Genomic DNA, 17,587 nt, shown 5'->3' with positions numbered 1-17,587 from the left:
TCTTGAGTCTTCCAACACAGCAGTGCTAAACACTCTAAAAATATCAGGTGACAAGGAGGAGATCAACATTCACTCCATGCAATCTCTCCACCAGTGTTCCACAAGGCTCTGCCCTGGGTCCTGCTCACTTTTCTCTTTATACTCATCCTCTCATCCTCCCATGATTTCCTTGTCACAGTTATGCTGGTAAAACTCCACTAATCCTTCTTACATTCAGGTTTGTGCTTTTACCTGAAGCTGAATCCCAACAAGGCTGAGCTGCTCAACTCTACAACTACAGTTCCCCACCATGATCATGAGATCCCTGATCACTGCATCTGCAGATCCACTAATTGTTGAGCATGACCAGTTATTGCACTTGGCTCATATTGCAACTTTTACGTCGTCATGCAGATTTCTCCTTTAACCTACAAATCCAAAAATGGACCAGCCACTTACTGCCATATGGCAATGGTCAGACCACACACTAGGCTCAAGTATGATTTGTCTTGATGCAACATAATTTAAGACAAATCAAAATCAAGCATCTATATTTTTCTCTGTTCTGGCACCAAACAAATGCTGATTTAAGACCATCATTCACATGAGCACATATCTGAACACCAACCTAATTTGTCCTGGCTTCCCGTAGCTGCCCACATCAGATTCAAAACCTTGACGCTGGCTGACAAAGCCCAGAAAGGACCAGCCCCTCTGTATTTGATGGCAATGGTCAAAAGCCAATCCGCACCAAGAGCCCTTCGAGCTTCAAGCACGGCTTGGCTCGACCCGCCGTCCCTCAAAATCCATAAACGATTTTCTGTCCTGGCACCAAAGTAGTGGAACAAACTTCCCCTGGGTGTCCAAACGGCAGACTGGAGACCCTCCTCTTCCGAGAATACTTGGGCGAATAGTAGAGTGGTCACCTTACTGACTTGTTTAGTAGTGTCTAAACTTAGAGGTATCTTTGAATTTTTATCCTATTCAAACTAGCTGAATTTTTCTTGGGTAAATAGCAAAGCACTTTTGTAAGTCGCTCTGGATAAGAGCATCTGACAAATGCCTTAAATGTAAATGTATTAAAAGATTTGAGATTGCAATTATTCAAAGTCTTATTTCTGTATCATGGTTTTAACTAGGTGCTGTAAAAGTCATGTTTATCTGGCCAGCAGGTAGATTGTATTTTGTAATCTACATCAGTATTGACTATAGTATCATAGTTCAAGGGTATTGTTGGACTTATATGGCATATTCACATCAGCTAGGGATATTTTTACTGGACAGGGAAGCACTTTTATAAGTCATTCTGAAAACCCCCCAAAAGTTCAAATAATGGTTCATTTAATGGTAAGGTCCCATAGTCTAACAATACGAAAATGAAAGAGTTCTTAGATATACCATCGGACCTGGGTAAACCATACTGAAGTGCTTCAACCTAATGGAAGGTTAGTCATAAATACTGTCGTTTTTTCAGTGTACAAAAAAAAACAGCAATATATAATAACATTTTAATTCCCTAATGTTTTCTTTTTTAAGTCATTCGATCAAGCACATCTCCAGACAATTAAATTAAACATTTATTCAAACCTTTGTTGTATTGTTTTAAACAGATTTGTGTGTATGTCTCAAATGACCTCAAAATAAATGAGCCTGAACCTGAGAAAATGTGGTTAGAAGAGTAGAGAAGGTAGATGACCATGCATCAAAACACAGAAAGAAAAAGACTGACAAGACTGGTAGGCTAAGATCCTGCCACTTTAGAGGGTAGTTATTCAGTATTTTGTTGGCAGAAACGAGCTGCTGTCATACTGCTAATAATGACTGCACTGTTTCTTGTAATTAGTCATTGCTTACTTTGAGAGTAATTTGACATTGTGTAGATGGAATGCATGGAATATGGGACATTTTATCATCCTGAATTTTTGTTGTCCATGAAAATTCCAGAAAATTCCATTTCTGTACAGGTAACCAAAATCTAGTACAACCATTAAAACTCCTGGACAGATGGCAACCCTTGTAGGAATCTAGGCACACCTGGCCATAGACAATACAATTCATAAAAGAATTAGAAACATTTGTATATATTACAATGTGGGATATTAAATTGGCAAACACCACAGCTTCCAAAGCTTTTATGGCAGTGCATGCTGCTGTCAGTTGCGTATTTATCAACAGCAAAATATATACTTATGATATTTAAACATATCATAACACTTCCTAGAGTGGTTTGTTAACATTTTTAACATACATAATATCCACCTTATTTTTCTTGCCATCTTTGTTGTCCCTTGTGTAGAACGTCTGTTGATATAGATTATAACCACAATGATAATAAACAGTGCACAGTGTAATATTCTCAGTTAGAGGGTGTCACAATAATTGGAAGAATTTTGTGTGAACAACAGTGTTATGGACACAACACAAAGAGATCAGAGTACTGTAGAGTACCATATGACTTATATCCACCGTCTTCCAAGAAGAAGACCTGTGTCTATGGTTGAAGGCAGGAAAATTTCCATACATCTGCTTCTACCAATTTGTGGAGTGGAAACCAACACCTGAACATCCTTACCCAGACAAATGCCTTGGTTATGAAGCTCTGGTGAAGTTCATGGGTTGGGTGCTTATGAGGCTCTTAGGTAGCTAGGCTAGCGCTTAGGCTAATGTCTTACCTGACAGCCGATAATGGAATGTTAGACTACTGCTTTCAAAGAGATTGCATAGAGGTTGAAGGACCCCTTAAACTTTAGGCTTATTTAGCCAGCTAATTAGTCAGTAACTAATCCTCCAGAAACTACAAAAAATGGCAAATTGTTATGAAGAAAACAACGTTATCTAATTACAAGAATGGGGACTTGACTGTATTATGCTGTCAGGGATTAAATCACCTTTACATAATGAAAAGGATAAGGGCATGAAAGGACCTTACACAGGTGTAAAGGTGAGTGAAAAATGTGGGTGCATCGTCCCTTACAGTAGTACAAAAAAGACACATATTTACAAAATAGAAATACTGAATATTTACACATGAACTTATACCACACATATACTATACACACATTATATGTACTCTCTATTTACAAAGACACTAAATGTGAATTACATAGCAAGTGCATTTTATTGCATCATTACATTGTGTGTACTGCATGTGTTAGTGCATGCCTCTATCTGTACTGAATTCATTTGCTATAATGACTGCACTAAGGGATGGTCTTCGTGCTAAGGAGATTTCCCACTGTATCGACCCACCACTCTAATGTCAAAGAGGCTACCCCAGAAAGAGAAGACTAGTTTTTCAATCGTTCATCCTCCTCTCGCTTTCTCACTCCTCTCACTTGCCCATGACCGCCCCTTCCCCCTCTTTTTCTTCCTCTTTGTCTATTTTTAGACCTGTTGTAGGGAAACCCAATACATGTTTGATAAAAATAGCACATAATGGTGTCATCTGAACAGCTGAATGCTACATATGAAGTGAAGGACAAACATAGCACCTGCATTTAGAGCATGAGCTATTTAAACTTGCTTTAAAATGTATTTTAGATATATACTCTTATACATTACATTACATTATATTATATTTCAAGACATGCTCACACAATGTGATAGCACATTTTTAAATGCCGTCAAAGAGGATGCTACAAAAACAGACTTTTATATATCAAATTAATGATATGGTACTATATAATGTAATAGATACCCTACAAACAGATAAATACACACACACAGATACATACGTTAAGGGAGAATTGAACTACGTGCAGACTAAACAGTATCTGCTGACTGATCAATACTGTGAATACTGGCTTTACATGCAAAGTCTTCAGAGAGTCGATATACAGGCATGAGGAATCATGGATTCAGCAAAAAAAAGGAAGGAGGAAGGGGGGAGAGAGTGAGAGTCTGACAGACAGGCAACAAGGAATGGGGGAGGGAATGGAGGAATCTGAAGAGAGAGACGAATAAAAGGTACATGGATGGAGCTGCAGCAGTTTGTTTTACATAATGGGAATTATGAAAATGAGTGCAGGGATCAGTTATAGGCCCTATTTATTCATATCGTACGTATTGTGTATGCCTCATACTTCTTATGGTATGGAGCCAAAACTGCAGTGGTTTATTTCTCATCCTGGCTCCTTTTCTGCGCTGACTAAAAACAGAAGAAGAAAGTGAGAGAGACAGAGAAAATGGAGATGAGAGAAAAGAAGACAAAAAGTCAAAAATTGAGGGTGACACTTTATTTGGAGTGGCCCTTTGTAGATTAGATAAACAGTCATCAGACTCTCAGTTACAGCTCAACAACATGTCAGTGATGTTGCAGCATCTGAGCATTCAGTAGACGATCAAGAGACTTTTAATAAAGTGCACAAAAATAAAATTAGTTGAATTCAGTTGCTTTTCACTTGACTTGGAGTGTCCACGTTCAGATCAATCCAGGTTCTTATCCTGCTGCTGATACCAGTCTGGAACTGGATTTTAATTGAATTAGGCTGAGATTAAGAGGCCAGGGTGAGGGTTAGGATTAGGTTTTGGGTTAAGGTTAAGGTTAGGATTAGGGTCAGGGTTAGGGATGCGTTTTTGGTAAGGCTGGGTTTTGCTTTATGGAAGTAACATATTAAGTCTACTTGATGTAACAGATCAACAGTAAATGTACTTACTGTCAATAAAGCATCAACAGCACATCCTCCATATATGTAACTCAGTGTATTCAGATGATTTGCTGCTGCTGCTGCTGCACTGATATGCTGTTGATGAGTTATTGATACTCTAGAAAGAGCAACAGAGGGGCAGAAAAAAGTAGAAGAAAAGCCCAATACTGGAATAGGGACAAAAGCTATGTAGTAGAGATTAGCAATGTATAATCATTAACATGTCTTAACTCAAACACAGCAGATAAACACAAATAACACACATAAAAAACCATGGTAACGGCTCAGCTTGATGCATTATTACCTGCAGTGTTATTCTTCCCAGTACAATGGAAATATGCTGTGAAGAGTGAAAGTGAAAGATACAAATAGCTCTCAAACCATGTCCCAACAATCAGCAGCCATGGGCTTCTCCAAGCAGCTGCCTAATATTCTGAACCAGTCTGCAAGTACGGAAAGGGCGAACATCTCCCAGACAAGAAGTGAAAGACTCTTAGCTGGCTGCAAAAAGCATTTACAAGCTGTCAGACTTGCCAAAGGGGGGTTTTCAAAATACTCAACAGACAGGGTGCCCTTTTTCTTTTTTTTTTAATTTTCAAAAATGTAAATAATCTTGCTCACACTATTAAAGAATAGTCTTGTCTTTATGTGTGTTTTTTTAGATAATTCTTTGCTTGCTTAGCTATTCACAAACGCAGACATTTTAACCAGGAGTGCCCCACTCCAAACAGCATGCCACTGTATATATATATAAGGCTTTTATTTTCAGCAATATATATATATATATTGGGGGGGTTCTTTTAAATATAAAACAAAGAAAGTGTGTGTATGTCAATCAAACATTGGCTGTAATGCTTATATTAGAAGAAACAAAACAAAAAATAATGGTAACATAAATGAATAGATAAATTAGAAAAATACATGAATAATTCTAAGCTTATTCTAAATCTCACCCCATTCTTAAAGGCCAATTCCACAGATGTCTCATTAAAAATACTCTCCATAATTCAATGTTACATGTGAGTTTAATGCTGAGTCAGAGTTGATCACAGTGGTGATAATGGGAAACAGACATCTGAAAAGTTCAACGCCTCTAAAAGCTACATCACAGGATGCTATTACTTGAAATAAAGGCACTGCCTGATGCCTTACAAATTGTATGATAGTTTTGAACGGCCTTGCAGAATAGCAACAACTCAACTGCTCAAAATTTATGAGCTGTGATCTGTCGTCATGTGGATGTACCAGTGCGTGCTAAGCTATATTGCCCCGTGTTAGAATCTGTGAAATCGTCTTAACCTCAGTAACCAAAAAGAGAGATACTTTTTGGTCCTTTCAGTTTTAAGGAAAATAACCACGTAACATAATCACAACCATTTGGTTGGTCCTAATATTTCAAGTCAGAAAAAAAAACTTGATATGACATATTATTAATTATGCTGCTATTGCTGCACTCACCTATGACCTGTTCATGTGGTATAGAAGGCTTTATGTTTGGATTTGTTTCTGAGGTTTGCATATGGAGCTCATCATGTTTTTATGTATAAATTGCTGAATTGTTTTTAATTTCACTTGGTTTAGTTCATCTTTAAATATGTGTATATGTGTATATGTATTCAGCTTTTTATTTTAAACATTTTTCTGTCTTAAATCTCATTCTGATACAAAGCTCCTCCTGAATTAAATACTCTTACCTTTATCTGGGATCTTTAACTTCATTTAGTGAATGTGTTCTATATTTTTGTATTTGTGATTAAAGGACCTTTCTGAAGATGAGATGTTGCATCTCAGGGGTCTTTCTATCCTTTTAATAAAGTCATAATTCAAATATGTGGTCCTACATTTACCTTGGCTTTGACATGTTCTACAAATATACAAACACAAACACACACACATACACACACACACACACGCACACACATACATACACATACATACACATATACCCACTAGACAATATAAACTCTTACAGTAGACAAAGCTCTTCCTCAGCTTAAGCCCTGGAGAAAAGGAGCAGTCTTGTTGGAGACATGTTTGGGTTCTGTAGACATGTTAATTATGGCTCTAATGAGTGCACACACACACACACACACACACACACACACACACACACACACACACACAAATGTATACACACCACATACATAACTTTTTAAATTGTCCTGCTGTATCTCACACATATACATACACACACATGCATGCACACATGCATACACACACACACACATACGTGCATTCACATGCATAATCTAGCAGATTGAAGTGAAGGAGCCTTAGGTCAGCTCAGGCTGGCAGACGGCAAACAGGCCTACAGGGAGTTCACAAGTAAACATATTAAATGCATCTATAAGTGTGTGTTTGTGTGTGTGTGTGTTTGTGTATGTTTGTGTGTGTGTGTGATTGTGCCTCATAAATCTACTTTAAAGAGTATGTGTGCAGCTGATGAGCGGGTGGATATATGTTCATGTGGATGGTCACGATTCAGAGAGAGTGTGTCTGGTGCTACTCTGTGGCTGTTTTTAGGGCTGTTTTGATTTGTGTCTCTAACTGTGACCCAGTTTGGAGCTTTAGTGTGCTCAGCCTGGGTGTACTGGCAGTGTATGTGAGTGTGCAAGAGTGTGTGTGTGTGTGTGTGTGCGTGTGTGTGTTGTAGCCCCTAGCTGTCCAGCTTTGCCACATCTGTCACAGAAATCTCTGGACCTTTAAGTTTCTAGAGCTTGATGTTTCAAAGTATGTTGTGTGTGTGTGTGTGTGTGTGTGTGTGTGTGTGTGTGCGCTAGTGTGTTCAAATGATGTGTTCATATAAGTGCTTATTTGTGTGTGTCTATGATCATATTTGTTTTAGTTTGTGGAAAACACATGTTACAGGATGAATCTACAGTGTTTGTTAAAGAAAGGAAGGAAGGAAGGAAGGAAGGAAAAGAGGAAAGATGGAGGAAGAAAGGAGAGGAGGGAAAAAGGAAGAAAGAAAAGAATGAGAAAGAAAGGAAGAGAAGGTGGAAGAAAGGAAGGAGCGAAAGATGAAAAGGAACAAATGCATAAGAAGGAAAACTTTATCCATGAACAGGCACCATGTTGAACATTACAAGAACTCCTATTGATATTTCTACCAATGACGGATTTCCTCATTCATAACATCTCTGGTGGAACTGACAGACTCATAATATTAGTGGCGTAATTGTAATTAATCGTAATTAATTGTTGAATCAATAATAAATGACATAATAAAACTTTCAATTATTCAAAACAAAATAAAAACTCTAGCTGTTGTTAAGAGTTTAATATTGTTGTTAAAGTGTTTTCAGGTCATAAATAAGCAAAAATCTATTATAACTATTATCTACCATTATCTGCGATTAAATCTATTTTTTTAAATAATGTGTGTAATATGCCTCAGAACAGGGTAGGGAATAAACATGTAAACATTCATAAACATTTATTTATGAATGAAGGTATTCTACAAACTATGTTTTTGGTTTCTAAATGATGAGATGAGATGAGATAAAACACAAATCCCATTGTTTTTGTTGCAGAGTCTTTAATGTCATTAAAGTTCCTAACAGTTGGAAAAGTGAGTAAGACATAAGTGTAAGTGAATTGACAAAACATTAAACTTGAAATTGTTGATGGGTTGACAATCATTTTTTGCTTGTAGTGGCTTTATTTAAAGTGAAAAATGTAAGCTTGTAATATCAGCACTGCAAGTGTTTCCAGTGGAGTTGAACTGGCTGTTTGTCATCAAAACATGGGCATGTGAAATGTAAGAGCACTTCAGGTCTATTTACTGCCCTATTTACGTTGCCAAAATTTTCTGGAAACGTTGTTTTGCCATGTTTCTCACTCAAGAGTCACAACTCGTTAAAAAAAATGATTGGGGTAATATTTTGCTTTACCAGCAGTGCTGCCTCTGAATTAAAACCAGAGAACATCACATTCAAAAGCAATATGAATTCATAGTGTATTTAGGTTTACACATTGTAAATCATTGTACAGGCTGTATATAAAAAAACTGAAGTGTTTCACTGCACCATTTTAAACCTGTAACTGTCTGCCAAATCATTAGGTCTGTCAATGAAACTGAATCAGAATCAATCAGAATCAAGAGGTGGGGGGGGGGGGAAGTCAATGCTTGAATGCATCTCAACGCAGATATAAAATGCTAACCCCACATGCTAAACCTGCCCTGAATTTACTGAAAGTAGATGTATTATGGAGGATTAATCAAATCAAATCATGTGGGCTGTTGCTGATATATAATTTATGCATATATATATATATATATATATATATATATATATATATATACATCAACTTTTTTGAAAGCTTTAATAACTACTACTTCTAAGTTTATTATCCTTACATACTATTACTATTAGTTACTATTAGTAGAAAAATATACATAAACATCTGTCTTCTGCAGAAATGAAGCAAATATATCAGAATATAAAAAATATAAAACAAACTTCTGTTACTGTGTCCAAATCATTTTATTCAATTTTAGGTTTTCTCTGGAAAACTTTAGTCTTGCTATGATGTTTTTTTTTGACAGTATGGGTTTCATCCTTGCACACCTCCCACCGCCCAAACATGTGTGGTCTCTTTCTGATTATAGATTACGTATGTTGACTTCAGCTGTGACCAGAGCTACCTGTAGATCTTGTGATGACATTTTAGGATTTTTGGAGATTTCTTTAATTGTGGTCTGCTGTTGGACTACTCTAGCCATTTTTCCACTCTAGGACAAACCCCAACATTCCAGTGTTGGCAGTTGTTTTAGAATGTTCTGAACTGTCTGTGGCAAACCAGTCAAAGACCAACCAACAAAACAGAAGAAGATCTTCATTGTTTAAAAAAAATGGGGAATAATATTCAGGTTATTCAGACAGGAGTAATTGTATCTTGGGACCTGTGGTACTTTGTCACATGGGGCTGCTCTGTAAGAGATGCCCAGCTCCAACTGTTCCATCCCAGTACCACCAGACCTGGCTCTCCACTACCCTGCTGTCCACTGTCTTGCTCTGGGTACTCGCATTGATTCATCCTGACCTCACTGCATGGCTGTGCTTATTGTTTTTATTCTTGTTTTGCTTTTTATTGTTATTATCCGGTGTCGACCAGAGGAGGATGGGTTCCCCTTTTGAGTCTGGGTCTCTTTTAAGGTTTCTTTCTCTCAATCTGAGGGAGTTTTTTTGCCACTGTTGCCACTGGCTTGCTCAAAAGAGGCTCGGACCCAGATCTCTGAAAGGCTGATTCATGTCAACATTTGTTGTGAGAAGCCTATATTAATAAATACATTTGAATTTCATTAAGGTGAATTGATTGTATCACCGTCTGTATGAACCATGTCAATGTTTTTCTCCAATGGCATTGCTTAGCAAAAAAAAAATAAAAAGTGAGCTCACGCATTTGAAGTAGTAATAAATCTGGGAATGTCCTTTTCCGCAGGTAAATAGTATTTTTATTTATAACATTTTACATTTTTTTTGTTGTATGTGTTTAGCTATGTTACTTCCATCTCTCAATATTGTTCAAGTGAAGATCAATAAGATGTCCATATGTTTAAATATATTAAAAAAGGTTTTAATTTTCTTCACAGAGCATATTTTTGTACATTTAGTATATATTTTAATATATTATTTTATGTAATTTAGTTTAGGTGAACATTACTACTTTGAGTTGGACTTGTTTTTGTCACACAAGAGATGTGTGTAGTTCTCTTTTTTGAGTGTGGTAGTAGCAATAGTAGGAGTAGTAATAGTTGTAGTTGTTGTAGTCATATTATCAGTAGTGTAAACAGTAACAGTAGTAGTTGTTGAAGTCACAGTATTAGTAGTTGTATTAGTAGTGGTAGCAGCAGTAGTTGTAGCCATAGCAATATTAGTAACAGAAGTAATAGATGCATTAGTAATAGGAATAGTAGTAATTGTTGTTGTAGCTGTTGTAAAAGTATTAGTAGAAGTAGTAGCAGCAGTAATTGTTGTAGTCATTGTATTAATAATTGTTTAAATAGTGGTAGCAGTAGTAAGAGTAGCAGCCGCAGCTGTAGTAGTAGTAGTAGTAGTAGTAGCAGCAGTAGGAGAAGTAGTAGAAGTAGTAGCATCAGTAGTAGTTGTAGTCACAGTCGTAATAGTTGTATAATTATCAGTAGTAGCCGTAGTCTTGGTAGTAGTGGTATTATGATCCATCCATCAGACTTCTTCAGTTGTGGGTCCAGAGCCTACCTGAAATCATTGGGTGCAAGCAAGAGTATCCCCTGGACAGGGTAACAGACCATTTCAATGTATTATTATTATTATTATTATTATTATTATTATTATTATTATTATTATTATATTCATAGTAGTACTAGTAATATTGTTAATAATAATATTATTAAAGCAGTTAGACATTCTACAGTTGTTCTGCATCCTTTACTGAACACTAACACTAATGCCTTCAATGCCCACAAACAAACACACACACACACAGAGAGAGAGAGAGAAAGAGGGTGACAGATAAAGAGAAAGAGAGACAGATTTCAGTCTAAGGGAAAAGTCATAGCTCATTTTCTGTCCATTACTGTCACATGGCTGCAGAGACACAACTAACTCACACATTATGTAAGCCCCTTCAGGTCAAAAGAGGAAGAGCAATCTGTTCTTATCAGGCAGACTGACACAGGACTCTTCAGCAGACACTGGCCTGTTTATTACTCATTAACTCATATCACTGATCTGAGCTGAGGTGTGCTAGTGGTCAGCATTACTGCAAAAAGCACACAGTGATAGTATGAGACAATTACGATCTCTCACAGTCTAACACACACACATACATGCACAGACATCCATAGACCCACACTTTTCCTTCCCTATCTGTAAAATGTATCCCTCTATTATCCTCATTGTACCTCATATCTCATATTTTGACTGTGCATTTGGGGGGGGGGGGGTGCATCAGGGGGTGAAAGTCTTCATTAAGACAAAGATTTAGTCAAAAATCTGGTTTTCACTGAACTTAGCCAAAGATGAGTTTGGGAAGTCTTTCTTGCACTGGAGCCAATAGGCTAATGCAGCACACAACAAATCACAACACCGTTTTCTCAAAAGTCAGCCAGTTGTTAAGTGACCTTATACAGCTTAGATGGTTTCTTACACTCTATGACATACTGTTACTTACAAAACAGCCAGGAATTCATCACTTACTGACCCCCAAGAGCAGCAGCCATCCTGACATGTCATGGGTATCTGTGTGCAAACCCCCAAAGATGTTGACCACTAGATAATCCTAGAAATGTCTTCCAGAGGAAATCTGGAGACAAGCGTTGTTCTTCAAAGAAACCCAATAGATCTCAACTGATTTGCTCAAAATGAAAAAATCTTGTTATGTTTTACTGTTTTTATGTTTGACATCTGACATCTGACATCTGTTGTAAATGTCATCTGTTCTTATTCTTATTGCCAAGATAAATAATTTTTTAAGAATATGCTTAGGTGCCTAAAACCTCCCCACAGTACAGTATACTGCATATATATAAGGAACACCCTTCTAATAAATGTATTCAGACAAACAATTTTCACCCATTGCTGATATGATATGACATTTTCTAGTCTCTGTGGAGAAGTATTGCAGCTATAATAGGACCCTAGAACTCTAATGTGAAGCATGGGTTAGAGGTGTATAAAGCCACCCAGCATTAAGCTGTAGGGCAGTGGAACTGTGTTTTCTCGAATGATACATGGTGCTCCATCCAATACTTTAGGGATGACGGATGAGGGAGTTAGGGATGAGATGACGTGGTGATCATCCAACACCCTGACCTCACTAACGCTCTTGTTGCTGAATGCAGAACTCTTTCAGAAAAGACCATTTATAAGCAGGTGTCCCAATACTTTTGTCCATATATGTATATTATCCTCCCAGTCTGGTGCAATTATATGATTAAGTTTAACTGAAAAACAGACACTGTTGACATAACAGAGATACAATAAATAGTGCTGCTTTATAATAGAATACATTATGTGTGTACATTAAAACACACGTTAATTATTTCTGAAGAAAAATGTACCCGAGATGAATGTGATCATAAAGTATTATATAATCTGAAAAAGTATAATTAATCTGAATTTGTGATGTGCTTTTATATGACCGTACTTTTCATGAAAGTTACACAAGTGCTTCATGATTGAGTATTTATAATCATTTGCAAAGATTTTGTATGGCTTGTATGTCATTGTAATTGAGTGTTCTTGTACTGTTAGTGAATGTGCTGTGAATACTACTAAAGTAACATGTAGTAAACTACCTGGTAAAACACATGTAAGGTTAGGGCTAGAACATGTAAGGTTAGGGCTGAGATTACATGAGTCTGTTATTCCTTTAAAACTTTAAAAGCCCTTAAGTTCAGGTAACTTAAAGATGCTTAAATAGCTGTCTATTTAGTTGACCTGATCTATAATTTATACAATGTGTTCAGTAGCTGGATAAATTAGCCTCATAGCTCCATTGCAGAACTAAAGGGGAGATCTCCTTGTTTTCGGGCCCTCAAAACAGTGTACAGCAAAAATGTAATGTGCAGGAAAGCTGTTTCCCATTACAAATGGATGGCACTGTGATTTTAATAACTCTAACACAGGTAATGTGTCAATCATTGATTTTACCTCAGAAGTTCAAGACCTCTCTCAAATGTAAAAATGTCTCTGGAGATTTATCAAATGAAGCAGGGCCAGGCAGTATGTTCATTCATTGGCATCTGCCACAGAAGCCACAATCCTAAAACATTGTTAAATGGTATTTAACAGGACATAGCTGAGGAAATAGGCCATGATTTATGGACTGTGGTGCAGAGGGTCTCAGTAAAAGAATTCTCTGTCAAGAGAAAACGACATAATGCCGACCTCTAGTGGTATGATATAAGAAGAGAACACATTTCATATGTAAGGTCAAAGGTCTGTCACAGACCAAGGATTGGTCTTACAAGAAAAAATAAAAACATAAGCACTCATATTAAAATATATGTGCAATATGTCAATATATAAGATGCCGCAATATATCATAATATAGCGTTGTAATTCTGAATCATTTCTTTATAAGGATGAAAGGGCCACTGCAGTATTTAGGTTATGCAGATAACACATATATGTAGTCAATATTTTATGATCCAGTTCATCTCAGGTGCTTAGAATTGTATTTTTTTCTGAGAAAGAATTAATGTGTTTTAATGTATTCATGAGTCTATCATGAAGTACTGTATAGATGAAGTGTTTTCAGGCTATTAAATTATGTGCAAACAAATATTTGCTTTAACAAATATTTAATTATTTAATATATTAAGATAATATGCAAATATTTAATATATAAACATTATTAATTAAAGTTTTAATATTACTGCATAATGGTAAGGTTGTGTTGTTGCACTGTTGCTGTAATGCTTCATGTACATGTAGTTATATATATATATATATATTCCAAAAGGGTTGAGGTCTGAATTTGACAAGGGCATTCCAAAAGCTTACTAATAATAGCTTAAAAATAACAAAAGCTTAATAATAATAATAATAATAATAATAATAATAATATAATAGCAGGTAGAAAATAGCCATACAAACTTCAGTTATATATGTAGTTGGTAAAGAAGGATCAACTTGTTCAACTTCATTAACTATTATAGCCCTACTGAAAGGAAAGAGCCAGAAGGTAACACAGACACTCTGTAGGGCAGTATAATATTGCATGTATGGATTGCTATCATAATTGCTGAAAAAGGCAATTGACAAAGGAAGACCTTTATGTCTCTTGAGAGAGCTGCAGATAAAGCCAGGGTGTCAGTGAGGACAGGCTTTTAAACTATCAAAAGGCTCTTGGAAACTGGAGGAAACTCTGACAGGAAGAGATCTGGCTGACCCAAATCCACAACAACATCAAAAGACAAGTTTCTGAGAGGTAACAGCTTATGTGATGTGCAGCTCACAGGACAACACTTTGTAGTTTAACACTGGTCAAAGTAACCAAGTCTCAGTTTCTTCTGTGAAGAGATGACTGTAGGTCTGACAGGTGGACTAAGAAAGCCATTGCTAAGATGACAAAAAAGTGGGATAGCTGGGCTGTACAGCACCACCAGTGGACTACTGAAAACCTTCACTTCTCCTGTTGGTCCAGGGGGTCAATCCGGCAAGCTGTCTGTTTATATAGAAAGCTTAGGGAAACCAACAGTAGCAGCTAAGCCAACATGGGTATTGAACCCACAAGCCTGTTCTCAACCACCGTCATTCTACCAACATTCTAACCACTGAGGCACCACTGCCCTGAAACATTTAGGGGTGTTCTGAAACTTTTGACTGACAGTGTGGCAGTGGTAACTATGTCAATGTCACATCATCATAAAGTTCATAAACAGACTTGTAGTAATTAATGTTTTAAAGAATTATTTAATTATTTACTTACTACTATTTTTGTACTGAGCGTTGTCATTGGTCGATGTTTAGAGTAAGAGGAGTGTTTGCATATTTGACTGAATGACTGTACATTTTTTCAGTTGTCATAAGACTTCTCCACCACAGAGCTAATCTGTTTAATAGATTAGCCAAACTGGCTACAGGCATCCAGCAAGCCAGTAACTCAACTGACTTGCAAAATCACAATCAATGGTTGAGGAAGGCCATCTAGATTGGAACTTTCGTTCAGCATGTAGCACCTGAGGCAGTGGTCAATAACAGCATTTTGGTAGCTGTTCCATTAAATTAACTTCAATTTACTTCTCATTCCTGCCTTGCTTATTCACCTGAGCCCTTATCCCACCTCCTCTCTCAACTGTCTTTAAAAACCCACTGCCTCTCATCATCTTTCTCCTTTGCTCATCAAGTGAGGAGGAAGCAGAAAAACACTTTTAGACTTGGCAGAGCTGGCAGTCTTCAAATTAGACGTATTTGAATAGCACAAATGGGACACATATCAATAGATCTTTGAGTCAAGAGTTACCCCAAGTGTCAGCAGAGATTGCCCTAATGTACACTTACACTTATTGTGATACAGAGAGTTTTGCTAGAGATTGTTTAGGTAAAGAAAATAGGTAAAACCCATCATTTACTATCCAGAGGGCCAGTGACCACACATGTACATATACATAATAGATTTATGTGCACAGGAGTTTCATTTGCACATTAATATATCCTTATCTAAATGCCTTTTGTACCTTTCTGTGCAGAGAACTATGAAAACATCAAAAGCTAAGCCTGGACAAGTTAACATAACTTAAACACTTTGAGGCAACCCACTGTCTTAAATGAATTAGGTTAAGCATTGTTCACCATATTAAACAAGTTTTAAAAATGACATTAGGTAATGATCATTTGTAGTAGGTACTTAATAATATTTTATGCTTTTAAAAATAATAGTCTTTTATAGGGTTGAGGAGTAACAAAATACATGTAATGGAATCAGGTAATCAGGATACAATAAACAGCAACTGTAATCCATTGCAAAGGTAAGTAATTGGATTAAAATTACATTTAAAAAACACAGTGATTACGTGCAGGATTACATTATAACCCAAAAAGGATAACTACTCTTACCATTGTCATTATTTCTAATCCAGTAAGCGTGTTTGTGAGATGCTACAGTTGTTGATGTTCTTTGTGACGTTTTCCTTCCTGTTAAATGATGCACATGGAATGAGTCTAACAGTGATCTTGCCTTCCCAGGCCTGATGTAAAAATGCATTCACTGATGGAAATTTCAATTTCTAAAAGAAAAGGAATATTACTGCCCAATGTAAATTAGACCTTCCAGCAGTGAATCAGATTCAAAAGTAAATTTGTATTTATTCTAATGTTCTAATGTGTTTTTGTAAGAAATAAGTTGCTTATTACAGCTTTAACTGATATTTTATCTGGCCCCTAACACAACAAGCCCCCCATCAGCTGTCAAAAGACGCAAGACCGTTGATGAGCATTGCTAGCTTGTTTATAATGAATCTGTGAATGAAAACCCCAAAAAATTATGTGATTTTTTGCATTAGGAGGCCTAGTTAACTGTGTTAAAAGTGACTCCATATGTGGGAGCTGTACTTTAGCCTGACTAGATCTTACTAGGAGTTGTTCCATCCATCCATCTTCTTATCCACTTCTTCCGGGTCAGGGCCCATGGAGCCCACCTGAAATCACTGGGCACAGGGCATGAACACCCACTGGACAGGGCGCCAGTCCATCACTGTGGGGGTTATTTATTAGCTTCAATTGATACTATATGACAGTCATCAAGAGGGGAATATAGAATAATTTGTTGAGTTTGTTTGCTGTTTGTTTTCTCTTTTTCTCCAAATTTGGTACTGCCTAGTAACCCACCCACTTGTAGCTCCCCCTAGCACTAGCAATGACCCCCACAACACTAGGAGGGTAAGGACTCAACACATGTCTCCACCGGTACATGCAAAGCCAGCCACCACCTCTTTTCAAACTGCTGCTGAGGCAGTCAACACATTCGGAGGAAAGCACCAGGTCCCCAGCTCCACCACACCAGCTAGAAGACAAATGTGCTGGCTAAAATCACTACAGTGTGATGAGGAGATGGAGTGCCATCAACTCAGTGAACACTGAAGCATGCAAAGTGTGTGGTGATTTAGGCATGCAGGGCCCATGACATAAACTTGGTAAAGGTTGGCATAGCTCCTTGTGCCTTGTAGCTCCAGCGCAAAATTAAAGGACACCAAACATGTCTTGGTAGCCTGACTGCAATAGGGTTGATAAGAAAATTCAGCGTTTGAAATGTTGCCACGCTATTGCTTCAGATAGGCCACAAGGGCTCTGTCAGCTCCTCAATTACACAATTGCGTTAATTGATATGGCTTTCCTATTCCTATAATACCCCTTCAGTATACTAACAACACCACATATTGCATAAAACACTCTGAATGCACACTGACAATTACAGACTGCTGTCGCTTGCTGCACTTTATGACTCCAAATATCATTAAATCTGATGCATTTTGG

This window comes from Salminus brasiliensis, chromosome 3, assembly GCF_030463535.1.
Source record: "Salminus brasiliensis chromosome 3, fSalBra1.hap2, whole genome shotgun sequence".
NCBI classification, from domain to species: Eukaryota; Metazoa; Chordata; class Actinopteri; order Characiformes; family Bryconidae; genus Salminus; species Salminus brasiliensis.
Note: the sequence above shows the minus strand (reverse complement) of the source record.